Source organism: Rhagoletis zephyria, unplaced genomic scaffold (assembly GCF_001687245.7).
Source record: "Rhagoletis zephyria isolate East Lansing unplaced genomic scaffold, Rhagoletis_zephyria_1.1 Rzeph_scaffold_05172, whole genome shotgun sequence".
Taxonomy (NCBI): Eukaryota; Metazoa; Arthropoda; class Insecta; order Diptera; family Tephritidae; genus Rhagoletis; species Rhagoletis zephyria.
In genome coordinates this window covers 7,617-24,531 of record NW_016162255.1, presented here as the reverse complement: position 1 = coordinate 24,531, position 16,915 = coordinate 7,617, and the positions used below count along the sequence as shown (strand labels likewise).

The 16,915-nt window shown below is 35.3% G+C and overlaps 1 long non-coding RNA gene across 1 annotated transcript; it reads left to right on the top strand.

The window, feature by feature from the left end:
- Positions 1-787: 787 nt before the first annotated feature.
- LOC108371718 (uncharacterized) lies at positions 788-16,573 on the top strand. The gene is made up of 3 exons (XR_001848784.1): positions 788-878; positions 9,593-9,600; positions 16,563-16,573. It is a non-coding gene; the product is annotated as an uncharacterized LOC108371718 (long non-coding RNA).
- The last annotated feature ends 342 nt before the right edge of the window (positions 16,574-16,915 follow it).

The following is a 16,915-nucleotide window of genomic DNA, read 5'->3' as shown; positions in this document are numbered from 1 at the left end:
ACTTTTATTAAATTTCCAGTCATCCACAAAGATACCAGAGGGCAATGATTTGTTAAAAATAACTGCAAGAGGCTCTGCAAGACATAAACAGTTTTTCAGTAAGACAGCCGAAAGGCCATCTGAGTCAGTTTTAGAATAGGCTTGAGCTTCTTAATACCATTGATGACGTCAGTCAGAGATAGACAGAGAGATCCAAAATTAAGTGAAGAGTCACTCCTAGAAGGAAAACTAGGATCCAAGTTTAAGTCGTTATCAAAATTAGAGCAAAAAAAAATCGGCAAATAGGTTGGCAGAATCTACGGCAGAATTTCCGCTTTAACCATTGAAGAAAACATTATTTGGAACTGACGAACAAGACTTTTTTGATTTAATGAATTGCCAAAAAGCCTTCGAGTTCTAAATAATATTGTTTTCAAAATTCAAAATATAATTTCTATATAAGAACGTATTCAAACAGTTAAACTCCTTTAAATAGCACTGAAATTTGGAATAATGCTCTGGGTCACCAGTCCTTTTATACAATTTGCAAAATTTGTTTTTCAAATTCTTTAGATGCCTTAGCCGTTTGGTATGCCAAGGAGTCTTATATACTTTCTTTTCAAAAATAGGAACATGCTTCAAGGATAACTCAGATACCTTAGTTTTAAAGTAATGGAAACAAGAAGTAACATCATTTTCATTGAAAGCATCACACCAATCAATTGTTGACAAAATTTCGCGTTGAAATTTCGTGTTGGAATCATCGGAAACCTCAGAAAACTCATAAAACTCCAATTCTAGAGCGGAATATGATGTTTATCTGTTGGAGAGATGGGTGTGATACATTCAGACAATGTGTAGTGAACATTATTGGAAATAAACACTAAATCTAAGATTCTGTTAAGGCTATTATAAAATCCATTAATTTGAAGTAAATTAATGCTTAAAAACAATCAATGACGTGAATCTCGGCTGAAGAATTGGCGTTAGTGGCCATAAATGCAGTCGAGTTTTTAAGTGGGGACCAATTCAAATGACACAAATTAAAATCACCGAGGACACAAAGATGACTGTCACCAGTGATGTTTGCTGCTAATGACACAATGTTGTCGGCATGTGCAAAATATAAATAGTCGGCACTATTTGGCGGAATATACGAGGCACACACATAAATGATTCCAGACGAGCCATGAACACGAACGCAAAGCTGATCAATGAATTGGTGAGTGTTACCAATGATGCTCGAAATTTTCTCCGAACAGCAATGAGAACACCACCACCTCAGGAACATCCGGTTTTGACACGAGTCACGGTCTTTACGAAAAACATCATAAAGATTAGTATCAAAAATTTCACAATCGAAAAATTCATCATTCAGCCAAGATTCCACAAAAACAAAAATTTCAATCTCTAGGGAAGAACTACGCAAATAGACAGTCGAACATTTAGTCCGAAGGCCTGAAATATTTTGAAATATGAATATGGTGAAAATAACAAAACAATAACTTGAAATTTTAGTTCCCTTGGAGTATGCCCTTTTGGCGAAAGAAACGCGAACACTGATTGCAAATTTTTTCCTTTATCAACTGAAGCACCTCTTTTAAAAGTACCGACACACCAAGTTTTCCATATTGAAAATCGAAGAGGTGCGCAAGCTTTTATGAGAGGAGGTATCTAAGTTGAACGAAGTGGGTCATCTGTTTTTAAGCAATTATACTACAGCTTCATTTGGAAGTCCTCAATATGTTTTGAAATTGAATACAAAACGATAATAAAAGAAAAACATTGAAAGCATTAACTTTTGCTTACAGTGCACGCGGAAGCTCTAGAGGATTATCCTTTAAATGTCGCCTGATTGAGGCCGCGTTCATGTACTTCTCTTCCTCTTGAATAAAGAATTGTGTTGAACTTAACTTTATTGCTGTATTTCTGTACTCTACAGTAACTGACGATATTTGCCATTCGTAATACAAATTTTCTTTCCAGTTGCGTTTCCAGCTGGCAACCGAACCATGGTTGCGTTGCTATCCGTAATCGACCCATTAAATAACAAAAAATCAATCTCAAAATTGATCAAATGGTTGAACAATTGGTTACGGAGAAACACTATGAGCGACCCCACAAAGATATTCCAAAATATCCGCCTCTTCGTCCCACGCCGGCACCACCGCGTAGATGCGAGCATCATAATCACAATCAGTATTGCCGTTTTGATACATATGTATCCAATTGGATACATTTTCGCCTTGAATTTTGAGAGATACTTCGTTTTTTTCCTCAGTGTAAATTTGGATATCTTTTCCCATAAGTATTCGTAAGTTGAAGGAATTTTTTATTTATTTATGTACGAGCTATTAGAAATAACGTTTTCAACAGTTGGCTGCTCATCCTCCAAGCAAGAAATTTTCCTTTATTCTTGTCACTTTCAAAAATTAATTTTTTAGCTACATAAACGTGCATTTAATAACACCAAGTAGTTTGAAAATTTTAAAAAGTTTTCCGACCTGTAGTAGTTAACTGTAATGCGAAAAAATTTACTTTTACATCCTGAGCAACCCTTCTCTTAGCATTCAAAGGAAATTGACAACCATGCCGATGACTAATTTTCAACAATAACTTGACCGTATCAAAAATAACTTATAACTTCTAAATTTCAAGTTATATGTCGTTAAGCGAGAATTCAAACAAGCCGGAAATATAAATTTTTTAATTTCATAGATAGCTCCAATCCACCAGTTTGATTGAAAAACATTGTAACCATAATAGCAAGAAATAACAATTTACTGAACTAAATGTAACAGGTCAAAATTACTTAGTTTAAATTAGTATTATTTGGATAGACTGGGCAACATTTTTTGCATGTATTATTTGTGGGAATCTAATCGCAGTAACAAACATTGAACATGCGGAAAGAGTGGCCCGTAGTTTTAGTCGATATTTTTCCATTCTAAGAAACAGATCTGGGAACAAAAAGCCCGTAGTTATAGTCAAAATTAAGTCAACGCTACAGTTAGTTCCAGCTTTTTTGACAGGTATCCCATTGAAAATTATGTCAAAAAGCTGCAATTAACTTTAGAGTCGACTTAATTTTGACTATAACTACGGGCCTTTGTTTCCTAAATCCGTGTCTATGTATGGGAAAATACTGACTACATGTTAATAAGTTTGTTAAGGGGCCGAGTTTCTCTTCCATAGATGTACTGTGTTAAAATGTCCGCTTTTTTCGGTGGATACATTTGGATACAATTTTCAATCTGTTATGGATACTATAAAGCCTAAGGCAGTGGCAACACTGATCACAATATTTCTTGCGCTTCCGAGTTGCAACGAGGCGACCAGCGATGAATTGCTCCCAAATCATCTCATACGAAGCGTGCTCAACTCAGAGCTTTAATAAATTTCCCCAACTGCTCGTGACTCCTCCAACAAAGGTTGGAAATATAACAAATTTTGTCTAATTTCACACTGCTTATTTATACTATTTGTAACAAAAACAGTTTATTGATAGAAGAAAAAAAACTAATTCATCTGAAGGAAGTAATATTCACAAATTATTTTTACTTATGAAAAGTCTAACCAACTATAGGAAAAGCCTCGTCTTTAATAACTGCTTGGCAAATTGGAAATTTAATTTAATTTTATTCATTTCAATGATTATAATTAGTACAATAAGATATCTTATCTTTTATAGTACAACAAACAATAATTATTACAAAGGACATACGAACACAATAACGTCTATATAATTCCCTCATTACAAGTATGTATACATAAATTAAAAGTATAGAGGGAAAAATAAGTAAATAAATAAATAAATAGTAACGTTACAAAGTTAATGGAGAAGTAGCTTACATTTATTATAGATAGTCAGTTAAAAAAGTAAAGAAATTATAATAATAATTATATGCCAAATTTAAGTTTTATTATCAGAGAAGTAACTATAAAGAAGTCGCCTATAGTTGTTTTGGTTAAGAGTGTTCCTAATAGTAGCCGGAATAGAATTCCAGATACGAACGGTGTTGACAAAAAACAGTCTTGTGGAGGTTACATAATTAAAACTGGGTACAGTTAAGGTACAAGAACGGACAGATTTACTAAATACAAGCTTTTCATACAAATATGACGGTGTTTTTACTGACATCAGACGGAAAAGGAAATTGCAACTTCTAGCCTTCTGATAATCAAGAATATTAAAGCCTAAAAGACGAGACCTCCAAGTAGATATATGGTCAAACCTGCGCAAGCCATAAACATAACGTGTGACATGATTAAAAGCAATTTCAATTTTATGAGCAGATCTAGAATCAAGTTTGTTGTAAACTAACTCTGAGTAGATTATAAGTGGCAGTATGAGTTGGATGGCAAGTTTTCTTCTAATTTGAAGTATAGTGCACATACTGTTTTAGGTTACGCAGAGTACTAACTATATACTCTACCCACAGCAGAGTTAATGTGGTCGATATCAGTAAGGCTGGAGTTAATTACAAAGCCAAGATTAGTGATTTTACTCACAGACTTTATTGGAGTGTTCCCAATGCATATTGCAGGAATTTTAAAGCACGAAACATTTTTCTTCGCGATGGGCAACACGCACGACTTTGCAGCATTGAGGCAGAGGCCATTGTTATTCGCCCAGTGCAACAAACATGATAAGTCGCTATTTATTTTAAAACACAGATCACTTGTATCAGTAAACCTACTCGACAAATACAGCTGGATATCATCAGCATATGCATGCATACTTACAAATTTACATGCATGGAATATATCATTAACAAAGAGACTAAATAATAAAGGACCTAGTATTGAGCCTTGGGGAACACCACTGGTTATTCTTCTTGGCTGAGAAACTCCTTGTCCCGTGCAAACATACTGGGTTCTGTCTGTCAAGTAACTTTCCATAATCTTTCGCGCCCTATCACCAAATCCGAAATATTGTTGGAGTTTTCAACTTAGCAATGTGTGATCAACTGAGTCGAATGCTTTCGAAAAGTCAAGCAGACAGAGCAGGGTTAGTTGACTTTTGTCAAAAGGTATGCGTATGTCATCTAGTATTTTCAATAATGCGGTTGAGCAGCTGTGCTTAGCTCTAAATCCTGACTGAAACGGTGAAAGTAAATTATATTTAAGCACATGTGCACTGACTTGCTCCGCTAACAAGCTTCCAAATACTTTAGACAGAGCTGGCAAAATACTTATGGGTCTAAAATCCCCCGGAGAGCTTGGTACTTTACTTGTGGGATGATGTCTAACAATGGCTACTTTCAACGCTTGAGGAAAACAAGAAGTCGTTATGGAATGATTAATTACATGCATAATGGTACTTATTATAAATGGCAAAATGATTTGAATAAACTTGATAGGAATTCCGTCTGATCCAGTTGCATTGGTCCCAATTCTAGAAATACATCGTATTATATCATACTCTGACACAGCCGAGAACTCAAATTTACTACCCGAATAACAAGAAGAGACACACGGCACAACATTAACAGGTTTTAAGCTACATAGAGGACTTTGAACAAAGGCATTATTAAGAATATCTGCACTCAGAGTACACTCTGGCACAACTTTACCACATACGCGTAGACTTTTTAGATTTCGCCACAAAGCACTTGGTGGAAGCGCAGGATCAAGACGTGACGAAAAGAATTTACATTTTTCCATTTTAATAATCCTGGTAGCCAGGTTCCTTGCTACCTTATAAGATTCCCAGTCCGCATCACACCTGTTCCTCCTTCAATGGCTGTATGCTTTATTACGCGCTTTAATTACAGCCCCAACCTTATTGTTGTACCATGGGCATGATGTGGATTTAACTTTATGAATACGAACAGGAATATGTTTACTGAAAGCATAAGAAATTTTATTATTAAGAAAATCTAGCTTCTCATTTACGGTTGATTCACACCAATTAACACAGGACAGATCAGAAAATAGAGCATTGCTGTCAAGCGAGCGGTAATCTCTAAAGGTGTATGCGCTTCCTTCACTCGAGCGGTCAAATTTAAGGTCCAATGTGCAAAAAATAAGGTCATGATCTGATAAAAACGATATCTGTACAAATTTTAGCACAATTGCACTGTCAGTAAACTAGGACTGCAATTTTTGGCATATCTTGTAGGTACATACATATTAACAACAGAGAGGCCAGCTCCGGCAACACTATCCAACAATTTGCCACTGCACGTATCACGAACAAGAAGATTAACAGTAAGATCACCACAGACAACTAAATAATCATAATCTACAATGTACGACGACAGCGACGAAAATAAAGAATCAAGACTTATGAATTTATGAGGATTGTACACACATGACACTAATATTTTGGAAGGCTTATCATACACTTCGACAAATAAGTACTCAACACCAGGGCCTTCAGACATTAATATTGGGTTTATATTGATATTATTTTTGCAAAAAATTGCCACACCGCCACCTTTTTTACGTGTCCTATCATTTCGGATGAGCCTGTAGTTATTGGTGTTAAAGAGAGAATCATCCAATTCATATGAAAACCAGGTTTCAGTCACACAAATTACATCAACAGCAGAAGACTCAAACACAAACCTGATATAATCCATTTTCTCATTGTTCAAGCTTCTAGAATTAAAATGCACTATGTTGAAACCATTATGCTGCTGACATAAAACATTAATCATAGCCAGACTGTTATCAACAACACCGCGCGCTCCAATGCTAAATGACATAATTAAGCATATAAACCTAAACAACTATTGGACGAAAATAAGAACTCTTAATAACTAAACAAAGTACACTTAAACTGACCATCCTCACAATATATTTTGAGTGCAGTGTAAAGTAAAATAAATATAGATAAAACAAAAAGGAGACGAAAGCTTTAAACTTCTTCAACAAGTAATTAAGCATTTGTGAATATGCATGTAAATACATATGCTTTAAAAACATCGCAGTGCATCAAGCGCAGAGATCTTCACTGGAGGAGAGTCTTTACCTGCTCTTACATAAACTTCACCTCTCAGCGTAAATGCAGATTTCAGTTTCCCAGCCCTTCTCAGTTTTATCGCCTCTTGCAATATTTTCCTATTCGNTTCTCAGTTTTATCGCCTCTTGCAATATTTTCTTATTCGACAGCGACAGATTCTCAAATATTCTGAATTGGCCTTCAAGACCAACTACAGACAGAGTTATTGCAGAATTAGTCCGCTTACGATACTCGCCAAAAGCACGCAGCGTTCGGTTGCGATCATACGGGCTGTGAAATTTTATGATTACCGCGTAATTCGCTCTACTCTCTTTATTTTCTTTATTATCTGGTCGCGCGGCTCTAAAGGGCTAACTATAATATGAATAAGCTGCCGTAACTGACTGTCAGAAAATGAACGAAAAGTCTGTAAAATGCATAAGCAACGTAGTGTAGACCTTTAGGGGGCTATATTTTANTCTGCGGAGCGAGGAAATCAATAGAGATGCAAATTTGATTAAATATGCTCCTAAGATTTTCCCCTTCCACATGCGGTACACCAAAGATGACAGCGTCAGCAGCAAGCTCCGAAATCGTTTTCTCTGCCTATGCTCTCTTTAGCTGGTTTTGCAATTGCTCCACTTTGCTCTTGAATTCGCCCAATTCATTTTCTAGCACAACTGTACGCTGCTCCGACTCGCTTGTTTTGTTTACTAGGGCAGCAACTTCTTCATCAATTCTCTTCGCTAATGTGTTCTCGAGCGCCGTTATTTTTTCAGACAAGCTATCAAATAGAGATTGCAGCTTATCAGATTGTTGCTGTGTTTTCTCCTCCAGGTCATGCAAAGTCGTGAGAACTGTTGCTAAAATCGCACTCTCGTCCAATTTCGGCGTTTTTGCCAACGGAGAACCTTTGCTGGTGCGACGTTTAAGAGCACCTGGGGGCAGGGGACATCACTTACAGCAAAATTTGTTGACAAACAAACGAATCAGCCAATAAATCAAATTAAATAAATATTTTAATATTTTCCGCACGTATATAGTTATAACGTCGTAGGTAGATCAACTTAAAGCAGATGTTTTGTATGCGAAACCGTAATTTCACTTGACTATGTTAAAAAACAACGATATTTTGATTTTAACTGAGGAGCGAAAAATTACACGTCCGCACTAGACACACTCACAGTTCGTTCATGGGATAAAAAACATATCGCATGCTTTTTAATATGTTGAAAACATTACTGGAAAACCTTGAAATGTTTGCATGGAACCATGGCGCAATAAACAAGTGAAGTAATAAAACAGCTTTCTCGCTGTATCTTCTGTCATTCCGCTGTCTTACAGTCAAATTTTAAAGGCAATTTTTCAAACAAGGCAGTGCCAAAATCTTTCTTCTCGTTCTAATTACTTCACCTGGTATAATTCCGCCATGGCATGAAACAAACAAAAGTTGCCGTTCATGATCGCAGTATATATATAACACAGAGAATACTAGGGCTATTCAGGGTGTTGTGAAAATGGCCTTGGATTTGCAATCGGAATGGCATTAGCAAATTTTATGCTTGCTGTCATGGCAACAGTGAGCATTTTATTGTTGTGAATTTACAAATGAAACGAATATGGAAATGCAAGAGCAAATGCACAAGATACTGAACAGCCCTATTGGTTTGAGTTTTATCTTCAGTTAAAATTTCTACATTATCATCACCATATCCGAGCTGTGGATTTCGTTTACGAATACGAAGGCATGATTCAATAATACAAGGTTAGATAATTATTGACAGCTGCGGTTTGACACTCCCTTACAAAAGGTTGCATTTACGGAGGACAGAGAAAGGGCAAGAATGCAATCCCTTGTTTCGAAAATGATTGTAGAAAAGTACGCAATGTAGGCAATTAGTAGTGAAATTCCTTTCGTAAGTTCAAATGTATTTGCAGGAAATCTGGCATTTTGAACGAAATGTTGAACGTAATATTGATATATCTACGTGAATTACGTAATTTATATGCTATTTAGCCGTATAAAAACTGCAAAATTACTCAAACTTAAAATAAGACTACTATGAGACTGATGTAAACATCCAATGCTTATGTTTTCATCAGTTAAATATGCTTCATATGCATATACAAATAAACATATTGCACAAAAGCTTATACTTTTATTTCACACCAAAGCTACACTGTGCGGTGCGAGAGAGACAACTGTCAGTTTATCGAACCTTGTATTATTGAATCATGATACGAAGGAACATGTGGTATGCAATAGCGATGTAAAAATATGTAAAATTTTACCTACTCTCAGACTTCTAAATTTGAACGTATACTCGGTACAAGCAGAGCAATAACACCATTTGCAATAATTCCCATTACTTGGATATTAAAAAGTAGTTTTAGAAGTGAACTAGTGTCATTTTATTATTATTCTTTTTTTTTTCTTTTTCTGCTTTATTTGAAAGTTTGCCTATAATATATATATAAGTAGCGCTTATTGCTTGACATCTATTGCAGGCAATTCGATAGTTTGACAGCCATATTTTCATTTGAAAGAAAGCGGGCTGGTGATAACATCGATGAAATTTTGATATTAAATCAAAATAAAAATCTGCTCCCTATTGGATTATTTATGATTACGTTTTAAGAAATTATTCAGCAAGTTTTTTAAAGATTTAAATGTAAACACCGAAATTGAGAGAATGTTGTCTGGTGGCGTCATGCGGCAAATGCTTATTTCAAGACATAAAAGTGCCCACACACAAAAACTTGCAATCACATTGCTCGTAAAAATGACAGTTGGTAGGCCATCGGTGTTCGCCTGTGGAGTTCTGCGGTAAACGTTTGCTTGCTATCAATCTGTACTCCCGCTACTGCCTAATGCTAAGAACCGGTTTAGTGTTTTTGAGCGACTTTGATAATGCGCTGTTATCATACTTGTACATAAATACATTAGCATAACTGCATTATATTGGAATATGTACCACTAAATCATCCGATCTCTATACCGTAAGCCATTGTACTAGTTGAGCCAGAAGAAATTTTGTAGGCTGGTTAATTTGTACACCTAAGAATTGTCTTACTTGCATTTCGGTCATCTTCGCAAGCGCTAGCATATGCATTTGAAGCATTTTTAGTGAAACTCCTGCATATCGTTGTTGGTATTTCGCGCATTCATACTACTCGTTTTTTAATATTGTATAGAGCGCTAGCATGTAGTTGTAAGCAGCTAATACAAATCGCTTGTACATGGTTTTAGTTATTATTAAATAAAATTGGAAAAGCCTACGAACTATTTTATCGTACTTTATTTCGCATTTAATACGGGTCAGTAAATCGCAGCGAACGGCAGTGCACGCGAGTGACGAAAGCAGCCACAGTAGTTTGCTGAAATGACTCGCTTATATATACACGAGATTTGGAAGATTTTATCCAGACGTCCAATCGACATGTTTGATATATCGTTGCAAAGGTCTTGCAGAGTGTGTCCAGAAAATATATTCAAGCTTCGTACACGATTAACCGGATTCTTAAAAATTTGGCTAAAGTGTTGCGAAACAAAAAACGTTTTATTGCTTTTGCCGGTTTAAGGGGGCATATGGGCACACCCAACATATTTAGTGTTATTCTATAGGCCAATACCTCTCAAACGATACCTTACATATTAAGTTCCGGCCACTAGTTGGAAAGATATAGAGGTATATGTGTTTTGGTTCGTGTCTCCACTACTAGATGCTTTGGTATGTATGTGGCGACTGTACGTACCATCATTTAATTTTTTTCAAACTTTCAGGAATTAAAGTACAAAAAAAAACCAAGAAGGTTTTGTTCCAGGATGTTTTGATTCGTATGCCTTTGTGGGCGAGGCTGCTGCCTGAAATTCGAAAAAAGGCAATTTTTTTAACTACCACTGAGGCCGCAGTACTCAGTCCATGTCATTGATGTGGATATCATTAGAAGGGTCTTCAAACAAGCTATGTAACGCTATCTTTTGTGTTTATAAAATATAAATACGCCATAACGTTATCGCCTGAAAACTAAAAATCGGGCTGCTGAAAATAGAGATTTCGGGCATTTTCTCAAAAACTGGTCAGTCGATTTTATTCTAAGTTTCCACAAGTCTAGCGCAAAACCTTAGTTTCCATATGGTATATAGCTTCTATCTGGGAAAACTCTTGTTGTGGAGATATTGATATTCAAATTGTCACTCCAAAAGGGGTCAAATGGTTAAAAATTAACAAATCCGCCTAATTTCGTTACTTTAAGATATAAAAATAACATACCCAATTCCCCGAAAAAAATTGCCCATTCCCCGATTGCCACTTAAACCGAAATTCTCTGCAAATAGGGGAACTTCCCGCGAGTTGACAAGTTGAAGGATGCAGCTGTGCTAATCACTTGGTACATGTGTTGGAAACCACAATTTGTGTGTATTTTAGAGTTCGTTTTTCAGTCATATGCCGAAATTGTAACATTTTCAACGTTTTAATTGTAGTTATGTACACAGTATTTAACTATGCTACTTGTGTTTATCACCCGCACTTAACCTACACGTACAATATTAGCTACAGTTGTACATAAATATATATGTATGAATGCATTTAGTTCACCCAATGTGCCGCTACTACTTACATACATATGTATAAATTGCCACTGAGCAAAACTACTTGAGAAAAAAGCATTAGTTTAATAATAGTTTAAGTAAAACTTCTTAAAAAAAGCCCATGTGTGCGCCACACACCCGGTAGAAATCTTAACAAAAATATACTACGAGACAATCGCACGAGTACAGTTGTTTATTATCCAAAGTTGGTACCAAGTTGTTGAGTTTTTATCATTTCTCATAGTTTGCTTTTAATTTTAATTTTTTCGAATACAGAGGATATGATCATTCTTTTTTGCTTTATTCCGTATACGAAAAATTATGTGTTTCAATGGACACATCGATTTGAATACATAATTTAGATTTAGAGAATATTTTTAGCAATTTATTTGATAAAAATAAAACATTTAGTTTATTGTTTGTATTTTCGTCGATTTTAAATTTGCTACCCCAAAATAATTGATATCAAATAAAACACCTCTTTGAGGTAAAATTTTCGAGTGACGAAAGCTGAACTAGAAACACAAAATTTATGATATCAATTTCGTTACGAAAATTATACGCATTTTTTAACTGCCTTTGAAACGTACGGAAAATCTTTTTTTTTTTTATTCGGAACGTTGCGAAAATCCGTCTACTGCTAGAAGCACAAATTAAAAAACAGAAATTTTGCAACGATTCGTTTGAATAAAAAAAGATTTTCCGCACGTTTCAAAGGCAGTTAAAAAATGCGTATAATTTTCGTCACAAAATTGATATCATAAATTTTGTGTTTCTAGTTTAGCTTTCGTCACTCGAAAATTTTACCTCAAAGAGGTGTTTTATTTGATAAGCTTATTGCCCCCGAAACATCGTTCTTTATTCAGATAATTTTGCTATTTTCGGAATACAGTTTCGGGTAATTTTTCAAGACCCCTTTTTTATATTAGTTCAAAGCTTCTAGGGTCTCTACTGTGGGTGCTTTCAAAAACTTATTCTATAAGACCATATGTACATAAACACTACTTTTGAAAACATAATTTTAATTTTTGCTGTGCAATATTTTTTGTTTTGCATGAATTGGTTTGCTTTTTATGTTATTTTTAAAATTTTGAGTTAATGTACATAATTAAAAACAACATGAATTATTTTAATTTTTAATTTAAATTTAAGTTATATATTTAATTTTTGCTGTGCAATATTTTTTGTTTTATATGAATAGTTTTGCTTTTTATGTTAATTTTTATAATTTTGAGTTAAATGTATCGGTTTGCTTTTTGTTGTTTTTTATAATTTTGAGTTAAAGTATATAATTAAAAAAAAAAACATGAATTATTTTAATTTTTGTTGTATTATTAGTTTAAGTTATATAGGTGAAAATATACCTCTGGGGGAACCGAACACCTAAAAAAAATCGGTAACGCGCCTGATTGCATACCTCATGGGTGGTGGGGCAAATACAATATCGCTAAATAAATACACACAAAGTTTAGTTTTAAAGTTTGTTTCATTATGGATACTTATGTACATACATATTAGAGTATTCATCTAATCGGCTTAATGCCTCGCAACAGCGTAATCCTCGAAAATAAACCGGTTTTTCATTCAAAATAAAGTACGTTTACGATGCGTTTACGCCTTTAGATGAACTGTCCTATTGTCATAATGAATGCAAAAGGCCCTATTTGACATGTTTTTGGATATGGGGTTTTTAATAGAATATAAAATAATCTCCGAGAACCAAAGCCATCTCTTAAAGAATATCATTCCATATCTGTACAATTTCAAAATTGTCACAACAGGCCTATTGCATTGAATGTAATAAAATTCTCTGATTTACTTCAATACAGCTTTACGGCTTTAAAGTTCAGAATTTAAATATCTGTGCCGTTAAATTAAAGTAACCTTAGTCGAAAGGGCCTATTTCCATTTAAAGCAACATTTCATTGGGTTCCCAAACAAGTTTTCAATGTTTAACTAGCCATAGGCGCCGTTCAAAATGCCCTTTCAATAGAAGATTAATAAAAAATATAAAAAATTTAAATTGTAACTTATTATTTTTTGATTCGAAGTCAAACTTAAAGTAACTTAAGCTACTTTATTACTCCCTTTGTAAAAATTAATACCTATTTTGTTCTACTGAGATGCTGGTAATCGATACAGCTATGAAACTTTTTACATAAAGGAAGAGGTAGCTTTAATTTCTGCACATTTAAATAAATTTTTGGATTATCACAATATTACAGTAAATTAACGATATCGCGCATTTCCCAAACCTTTTACTTTTTAGTTCTTAATACACACACACGCGCGTAAAAATATCTGCATCAAAATCTAAATAAATGGGTGCATACCAAATTGTCCAAATACAAAGCATCAGTCTCTCTTATTTCCAAACCTCAGCAGATTGTAGTGCCAACGGTTAGATAGTTTGCGCAAGTTAGATTTTTTCTTTAACTGCGGCTTCGAAATAAAAGGGACTGATGCTTTGTATTTTGACGTTTTGGAATGCACCCAATGCTACTTCGCCGTGGGTGTAGCGGTCTCGTGTTGCTTGAGCAAATCTCTATGCTAGAACCCATAGCGCAGATATTTTGACCAACCCAAGTATACAACGACTTCCCCAATTCATTCGAACACTTCACCTTACTTCCAATCCTTGGAACACATGTTGAAAAGTAATATCTTATAACTCACACAAAATCCTCATTGTGAATCTTTCACTGACCTGTACAAGCAGTTCAGGGCGCAACCAAGTTTGAGCGGCCATTACCCGGAGCTCCTCAAAAATACTTAATATAAACCATTTTACGGAAATACACATAGTAATTGATATGAACTGCTACCGTATAAATTCACTACATGCGTTTGATTGAAGACCCCATTGTTTATCGTAGACATAAGTTCATCCAGCACATTCAATGGTCAATTACCCGGAGCTGCTCCAACGAGATGAGTAGATTTTAGTGAGCCTCACATGCCATTGCCTCTGGCTGCAAGCGGGATATCTGAGTATTAGAAAATAAATGGCAATTATCTATTAAAATTATATGAAAAGTATTTGTTTACAAAATGACCTGCTCTTCTCGCAATCTCTAAGAAAAATATAAGGTTCAATCCCGTATTCCTCGGACTCGGACTAGTAAAACTGTCAAAAAATAAAAATTCGCTCAGAGCGAGAAAGTAACAGTGAAAAGTACGGGATCGCTTTCTAGTAAGAAATGGTAACTTCTGTCAACTTCAACATAACCTCCAAATTTTGGTTGTAAATTTTTGTTTATTTTGTATGTAAACACACTAAGCTCACACATGTAAGTAACCAAAAATACTTTCAAATTCATTAGAATCCACTTAAACAAGTAATTAAATACTTTTCAACATGAATTAGCAGAGTGCACTTTTCTTTTGTTTACAATTTGGTTGCCAAACACACTACAGCTGATCGTTTGACACATTTACCAGAATTTACCAGCAAAAAATTCTCGGACTAAAACTGGTAACTTCTGACAGGAGAGAACCGTATTTACTCTCTTTTTTATCCTCTCAATAGTCAGAGAACTGAGTACGGGATCGATTTCCCGTAAATTCTGACTAATTCTGACTGATTCTGACTAGTCCGGACTCGTACGGGATCGCAACTATAAATTCACCACTCGGAGAAACGTCAAAGAACGTGAACCAGAGCTGCATTTTTGATACCCTAACATATATGAAAACATGCATCATACATATATACACAAGTACACACTACCACGGTAGCGGTGCTATAGCCCTATTCACTTTCCTATCTATCATTCGCATGTGATCGCGGGCATCGAGCCGGTCGCCTTCAGTCTTACTATACTAGACAGGAGCAACGCGTGTAGTAGGTATTAAACAATTCAATTAAAGTGAACTAAAAAAAACAAGCTAAATTAAGAATAAAATCCAAAAAAAAAAAAAAAAAATTAGAAAGTGCGTGTACTAATGCGGGTACTAGTGAAAATTCATATTTCAAGCAAAAAAAAGGAATTACGCAGAAAGAAATGCCTAACTGCAAAACAAAATTTCTATGTGGGCTTTGTATGTATGTTTAAAAGGTCTTGGCCTAAAAAAAATAAAAAAGGGCCGTTATTATAATAATAAAAAGAAAGCAAAATATCGAAATATATACATATATATATAAATCACCTCTAAATTCATGCGGTGAATAAAAAAATGATATCACGTAACCTAACTCAAAACCAAATTCAAAAGGCAGAAGGAATAATAACCTGGAAACTGGCGGTGTGGAAGTAAGTACTAAAAACTATATAAATAAAATGAAATGCCTAGGAAACTTCGAAATCGCAAGCTTAGGAATTACCACAAAATTAAAAATAGCAAAATTTAGCAAATTCAGTAACTAATCCTTAAAACATATATGTATATACCTATGTAGATAATAAAATAAAGGAATTCAGTAACTCGTATGTACAAAAACTAAGGAAAAGTACTAAAAATTTAGGCGAATGGCCTACAAAGCAAAGAGAGGGTTTATCATGCCGCTGCGTGTAATTTTGTGACCGCCGCTCGCGTTCGTGCTGTTAAATGTTGTCCCGATGCTCCCACGTAGTTTTTGGTATATTTTGCAGCAAATTCGTCTTCCAGCACTCTCTGCTATTGCTGACGGTACCCGCGGGTATATTCAGCTATACTTTCCAGCGAGGTTAGGTGGTCATCAACCTACTATTTTGGGACGTATGATGGATCAGCTGTACGCTGCTTCACGTCACAGCCGACTGTGAAGTTGGTCGCTACTGTCGGACGGACGTGATTGTGATGTAGGTAGCTTCTCCGTTTGGATGTGATCCTTCTCAGGTCCCAACTGGATGGAGGTCCTTTTGCCCTATTTCCTCTGGCGGCCTATAAAAGACAAACAGAGTTTAGTCGATGTTTGAAAACATTATGTGAGCATTCGCATAGATGTATATACGCACATATGTATATACATACATATATGCACATATGCATATACGCATGCTCGCATATCTCATCGATGCCGTTTCGCAACCAAGGCGGTCCAAGACAATCACTCTTAAGTGAGCTCAAATAGCTTAAACCGATTGGGATATGAACGTTTATCCCAACAGGCCTCCAGGCCTGCCGGGGCATATATGTACATATGTATGTACACACATTTAGATGCATGCTTCTTAAAAACCACTTAACTTACCTCCTATTCCTGTGTAGCACTTCAAGACGGTCATCAAAAAAACTAAACACCATTAGCGGATTTATTTAATATAAGTTATGTATCTAGAAACTTCGAACGTTTTATTTGCGCACTTTCACCAACTTTTCGCACTGTTTTAACGCAACCACTTTAATGGCCCGTTGGTTACGGTTACCCCCTTTTATACGGCGATCAAACCAAATAAGCCCTTCATGCCACT